Here is a 7,417-nt window from a genome sequence, read left to right as displayed (position 1 = left end):
CTCCACTTAAAAACGCCGATCAAACATTTATATCTCTTTGTTTGTACAAATAAAATATGTTTTACATGCATAGATCTAGAGAGGGGGGTCCGGAACACCCCTCTAAATGTGTAAAGTTCATTAATGCACAAACTAAACCAACTAAAAATTATTTAATGTATAAAATAAATCAACTAAAAGGGACCTTAGACCCCCCCCCCAACCGAAAATGTGGATTCGTGTTAATTTGGGTATAAAAATGTCATACAAATAAAGGATAGCAAAAGCCCCCCTCTTCCCGGCCGAAATAAATTTCACATTTAGGAAAGGACTTTACGTTTTTTTTTCTTGTCAAGAAATAAGAGATATCTTTTTTTTTTTTTTTTTTTTTTTTTTTTTTTTTTTACCAGAGTGACCCTCCTGGAAAAAATTCCTAAAGATCCGCGCCTTTTTTTTTTAATTTCATAAATATCATTATAAAAATAAAATTTATTCAAATGTGTGAGGCAGTTGGCAGAAAGAGTGACATTTGGCAGTAAGCAATCAGCAGTTGGCAGTAAGCAGTTGGTGTTTAATTCATTCATTTTTTTTTTGTTTTTTTTTTTTTTTTTTTTTTTTTTTTTTTTTTTTTGCTAATCCGAGGCCTTTTTTTTTTTTTTTTTGGTCAGTATTTCTGCTTTATTAATTGGAATTACCATTTATAATGCACTAGTTGCTGAAAATAACTAAAAAAATTAATGAAAATAAAAATTTAAAAATTTTTTTTCCCGGGATCACCTGTACATTATTCCAATTAAAATATTTTTATTTTTTAAAGGTGAAAACATAGAGGTCCTGATCCACTCTAGCATATACAAATGTAACTGTACCAGCCATTTACCCCTATGCAACACCGTTACAATGTATATTGACCGCTAATTTTAAAAGGGTAAAATAATCTAAATATGAAAAGATTATTTGAAATACAGAATTTCTTAAGGTTCTGAAGTTTTTTGAGGAATACGCTTTCTTAAATTTTTTTCGGGAATGGGAATTAATCGCAGAAAAAAAAATCGGGTTCGACATTTAATCTTCGCTGTCACATCTTGCGAAAATCTCTGCATTAGACAAATGCCTTCTTCGAGGAAAAAACTGTGGTCGTTGCGCTCGGAGGACGGCGGCGTCGCTGGAGCATGGACATACTTTCGCCGCGGGTGCTACGGATGGACCACAGAAAAAAAAAGTAGAAAATATGACTTTAAATTTTAAAAAAAGTTCAGGTTATCTTCCGGCATGGAGCAAGAACGCCTCTGCATCTAATTCCTGGAATTGAGGAGGTTGGAGGATTATTCTGATTAAATTTTATCAGGGACCTATATACTAAGTTAGAAAGGTCCCTGCTGACAGCCAGGGACATTTACATTAAAAAGTAAATCAAGATGATTTCTTTTTTTTTTTTTTTTATGATACTTAGAGGTTGTATATTGATAAAAAAAATTATTTGCATGGCTTCCTGAAATAAAATTTGAAATCCTGTTAAATCTGGTCACAACTGGTTCCATAGAGAATTTCAGGGGAATAACATTCTCTTCTCCCCCCCCGTTATGATATTTGGATCCCCCACTGATAATAATTAACAATTAAGATAGGCAAATTTTACTGAAAATTATAAATTTTCTCATTTTTTTTTCAGGCAACCTATGATAAAAAGAAATGGAAAACCTTTCCCCCTTACAGTGTATGATTATGAAGTTTTAAATATTGATGGCAAAGAGGGCCTATTCGAAGTATGAAGAATATTATAACAAACTTGGATTACTTAAGGTACATCAAAGAAATATAAAGTGAAAAGAAATTAAATATACATGTACACGATACATCATCATCATTGTTCATTTGTAATTTAACATTCAGCATGTTCATGTATTGTGCAGTAACAAATCATTGATATTATTGCAAACTTTTTATTTTTTTTTTTTTAAAAGTGTAGTTCAAATGTGTGAATATTAGGCAATATTTCCATTTCTATTTGTTTTCTCTGTGATAGCTCTTTGAAACTTAGGTGAGTTGATTTCTTGAAATTAAACCCGAATGTAAATTTCACAAAAAGAAAGGCCAGGAGTTAAGGAGGCCTAATATGCATCTGTCTGTGTGTTTGACGTCAGTGGGTGGGGACTATTGAAATTGACACAAGAGTTTTTTTGTCAGTTGGGTTACAGGCACATGTGAGTTGAAGATGTATGCAATTCTCTTTAAACAGGGTGGTTGCCCACATGGTATGTTAAAACAGGTCAGGTTTTGACCTATAACCTGGGAAGGAGGCTAGGAAATGTTAATCGGGAAACTTCCCGGGAGGCTGATGTCAGAGTTTGACCCTGACCTATTTATAAATGTGTGGTTTTTATGACCTAAATATACTGTGGAATATCATTTAAATTTTGGTGGATCTTTTAATATGTGAAATATATGGTTACTATCTAAAATCCATGAATCAACATTGACGATGATTGTCCATGATAACAAGTGATATTTTCTTAAACTTCATAGGTGTTGGGAAATTTAAATTTCCCCAAAATTACATTAATATTTCAACAAATTTGTAAAACTTTTGCAATCCATGAAAATTGGCCCCCACCAGTTTAAATGAGTCAACAGTACTGAAAATTAAATAAGAAATGTTAAATCATGGGATGATTCCATTTTTAAACACCACTTTAGTTTACAACACTTTATTAATTTGTTTACTGTAACCATTGTAGAATATAAATCAAAACAGAGTTTTTCCCAGTCAATCTGAAATACATGTACTATAAATTATACAGAAAATATTGTAAAATCACAATCATATTTTCGGGAGGGGACAAATTTTCTTGCGATTGGAAAAAAAATTGTTCAAGGCAATTTTATAGAATTTTAAAAATCTAAAAGAGGTTTTGTATGGAAGTAGAAAGTATAATGTGGTTAGGCAAAAAAAAAAAATTTAAATTTTTTGGTTCCAGGCCCTCCCCCATCTGTTCCAAGTGTGCCTCATTATTTTTTTTTGCTATCAATAAAATAAAAACAACAAATCACATCCCTCATCATTTGTACAATGTAAAAAGCTGCTTCATCATGTTTTGGGGGGAAAAACCCCCCCCCCCCCCCCAATTTTTTAAAAAAGCCTGTGAACCAAGGAATTAACTTTGCATGGCCTTATTACATGTATGTTGGATTTTTATTGCATTTCAGTTTAAGGACCACAAACATGAATCGTACAAAAGTTCACTACGCTGTGTTCTGGCTGGGATATTTGGAGCAGACAATTCAGGAGTATAATGAGAAAAATGGTTCGTTTGGTTTAAATTAACAAGAGAACTTATTTAAATTCTCTTTTTGCCCTTGTATTCAAAATTGGGGGTACATGGTATATGTTTTAGCCATGCCCGTTTTTCTGCAAAAATTAACCCTTGCCTATCTATGGCTTTATATTGAAAGGGCCTGGGATATTTCTTTACAAAACCTTTCTTTATAAACATTTACCTTTATTACCTTTGGGAAATTTACCCCCCCTTTTGGGTTTTACAAAATATTACCAAATTTTAATCTTGGCCATAATATTTGAATAGATGGTGTTAGGACTTTCATATTTCACATGGGTATTCATTGTATCATGAACTCTTAATGAGTATAAATATTTTTGACTTTGGAACTTGACCTAAGAGTTTGACCAACTTTAAAAAAAAATAAACTTTGACCATAACTTTTGAACAGGTAGTACTTTAGCTGTCATATTTCAATGTGTATTTCTCATGACAAGACCTTCCTTTGAATACCAACAATTTTGACTTTGACCTTGAAGTTTGCTTTGCATAATTGTTGCCATTTGATAAACTTAAACCCTAGCCATAAGCTGCTAAATCTATATTGGGGCATCTGTGTTTCACACAGACATTTTGTTTTAAAATAACTTCACCCTCAATATCTAAAACCTTTGTTAATCTCAAGTTTTCACAGTCTCGTTAATGTACATGTATAAAGAAGTTTGGCTTCAATTTTTATTGTATATTTAGGTAGAAGGTCACTTTTTTCACTTCCACACAGGAGGATAGCACCTGTTTCCCAATCCCCATACCTGCCCTGTTCTGAAGCGTATCAACAGGGCAGCCATTGTGGATGGTGTGGACTTCCAAATTCCTGGAGGAAAGACAGGAAATAAAAAATGTTAGGATAAGTCGTATAGCTGTGTATTACTGTAAACTGTTAACATACTTATTTCTTTGAGGTTTTATTTCTTGAATTGCCCATTGTGTGTCTCCCAGGCTATTTTTTTTTTATTTTTTAATGTTACAACTGCATGACAGGTTCTTTGTTTCAAATTGACATTCCATACCAGGAAAATAAATACACATAAAACACACAACATTAGTAATGCAGATATTGTTGGGTGAGGGGGGGTTACAAAATTATGAATTCTTTCAATTTTAATATTTGTTGGTATCTGTCAAATAAGGGATAAACTTAACATTCCTACCTTACTTTGCAAACTTAAAAAATCATATCCTTTGAGGTTCCTTTTTTTTTAAAGCAAACACCTCTGTCAATTTTTTTGGCATGATCTTTGATTTTGGTAAATACCTGTAGGTATAAGGGCTTTAATTTTAAGATGTTAACACAGAGATAAAAAGTTGGAATGGCCATAAAAAACAGAAATCTATTCATGTTTTGTAATGCATCAGATTATCTGTTCATTTTGAATACAATGTATATTTGATTTACATGCAAAGATTTAAAAGACTTTGTTTTTGTTTTTATTTAGGATTAAAGGGAAATGACTGGAAACATAAAATACACTTTATATCTGCTAGGGATGATCTAGTGGCCAGATCGGTTTGTATGACAAATTATTAAGTCATCATTAATGAAAAAATTTTTCCCTCTTTGACTAAAGATGAAAAAAAATTGGTTAATGTTATAGTTGATGGAAAGTATTTTTTTCCAAAACAATTTCATATATAAATGCTGAACTTTGAGAAAAATTTATGTTTTAATTTTTAGAATTAAAATATGCTTTTTCACTGGATGTCATTGAGAAAAAAATTTTTAGAATTCAAAAAAAAAAACATTTTCTTGGAGGTTTTAAAATGGTTTGAGTTAGGCCATTTTAAGCTAGTCAGTAGGGAGAGAAGAAACAAAACTTTTTGATGGCATTGCAAGAATTTTAAAGTTCATTGATACTCTAATAAGAGAGGTAACTCTAACTGGTAACAATTCTATAATTCCTTTATAAAACTGTCACACTAACAATAACAGGTCATTTATGTAAAAAATATGCCCTAAGGTATGCTGAAATGGTAAGCATTTTAATTATGAATAAGATTTCTTTTGGGAAAACATAAGAATTAATTAAATACTTTATACGAGAGAGCAGAGGGATGCTGAACCTAAATGGAGTATTTTTGATTTAATGAGAGTTATGCCCCTTAGTTCACGACGTTGTACATATTCCTGATATTTATTATTTCAGGCTCATGGGCTCCCTATACCGAAGGTTTTAGTGCCATACGTGACTAAAATAACTGAAAATGCGGGGAGTTTTTTACATACTCCTTTATAGGACAGCATGAGTGAGTATCTTTCATTAACTAATTAACTAAATTCACCCATTATAAAAGAAGGGTATTAATTTGCAGAAGGAGGATGTTTTATGATTTCATTCATGAGATTAATTAAACATAAAACTTACCTCTGATTTGCTCTTTTCGAATATTGATTACCCTGTTTTATTTTAGCCAAAAACACAATAGATTTTCTACATTGTGCTAAATTATATTTAAGTCATAGATTAAATTGAACATTTAAAATTGGTGTTATCCATGAATTTTTACCCATGTTAATTACATGAGAAAGTAGCAAAATAGTCCAAAAACATTACACAGTTAAATTCTGCAATCTCAGGATAACATATTTTGTTAAAAATGAATGTGATTCAGGACATTGATACGGAGATAGTTATGGAAACATTCTTTTGCTCATAAAGCTTGAATTAAATATTCCTATACACATAAATTTCCTGAACTACAGAATGCTACATGTAAATATTGTTAAAATCCTTTTTGGCTTTAGAATCAAAATTTTCTTTTTTGTGCAGATACATACCCGGGTACACCTTTAACTTAAGTTACAGGTCTGAATTTTTGAGGGGTGGGTGGTTGTGGCCATTTTCAGACTATTTCTATCCCCCTTAAAGAAGAGCTCCATATAAAAATATTCAAAATAATCAAATTTTAAGGGACCTACCCCAGCCTGGAAACAACTTTTAATTTATGATTTCATTCAAAAAATCTTTCAAAAGGGGTTAAAAAAATATTTTTATGCAACAATTTTCATTATATGTCTAATGTGTTTAAGGTTTTTCAAAGCTCCATAAATCACTTCTAATTTCATATCATGTTAATAAACATTGGTATCTAAAAAATGCTTTTTCGGGATAAAAATTTCTACCTTTAGTTAGACCTTTCTGAGAAGTTCAAAGAACCTTGAAGCACATTGAGAAGCATGTAATGAAAATTGTTGCATGAAAAGATTTAATTTACAAGCTACATTTAAAGACTTATTGAATTAAACTATACATTAAAGAGTTGTCCTTCCTGACTGAGGGTCGGAGTCCGTTAAAACTTAAAAGTATGAACCTTTTCTTTACCAAATGATACTTAATAGCTTCAGAAGTCATGTCTAAAAAATTGAGAGATATCTGATGGTTAATTTGTTGACCATTTAGCCTTCTTAAGTGTTGTTCAGGAATTGAACAAGCTTTCACTTACACAGTGGAAATAGATGAATTAAAGGCTGTCCACTTCTCTATTAGAAGAATATTATAAGTACATGTACATGTACAGAGTAAGATTTACATGTAGTCAGGAGCAAAAAAATGTTTTAAGTTTTGATTTTTATAAAATTTGAACTTACATGTAGTTTTTTGTTTTCAGGCTGCAGAATGACATAGCTTCAAATTTATCGAGCGGTAGAATGCTTGAACAGTTTAGGAATGCTATACGAGATTTTGTTATTGAAAAAAGGTAATAATTTTTTCCAATGTTTTTAAAATAATAGGCATTTGTAGCTTTGTGCCTTTTCTGTTTGATAATTTCTCATTTGTGGAATAGTTTTCATTATATATTTTTAATTTTAGATGTTAATTTTATGCAATCAAAAAATGCTTGCTAAGAAAAAAAATCATCACACACAGTAATAGTTCACATAATCATAGATTTTTGTGTATTACATGTATAAAAGCTCAAGTGAGCTTTTCTGATCACCCAGTGTCTGTCATCCATCCGTCTAGATGTCCATCTGTCTGTAAACTTTTCAACTTCTTCGCAATAACCACTGGGCCAATTTAACCAAACTTAGTACAAAACATCCTTGGACAAAGGGGAGTTAAAATTGTAAAAATAAAGGGCCAAGCCCTTTTCAAAGGGAG

General features: G+C 31.4%; 1 pseudogene; it reads left to right on the top strand.

The window, feature by feature from the left end:
• Positions 1-1,089: 1,089 nt before the first annotated feature.
• LOC134266277 (lysophosphatidic acid phosphatase type 6-like) lies at positions 1,090-7,013 on the top strand (annotated as a pseudogene).
• The last annotated feature ends 404 nt before the right edge of the window (positions 7,014-7,417 follow it).

The sequence above is a fragment of the Saccostrea cucullata genome, unplaced genomic scaffold (assembly GCF_032062105.1).
Source record: "Saccostrea cucullata isolate Sc308-1 unplaced genomic scaffold, CSIRO_AGI_Scuc_v1 ctg22069, whole genome shotgun sequence".
Taxonomy (NCBI): Eukaryota; Metazoa; Mollusca; class Bivalvia; order Ostreida; family Ostreidae; genus Saccostrea; species Saccostrea cuccullata.
This window is presented reverse-complemented; position numbering and strand designations above follow the sequence as displayed.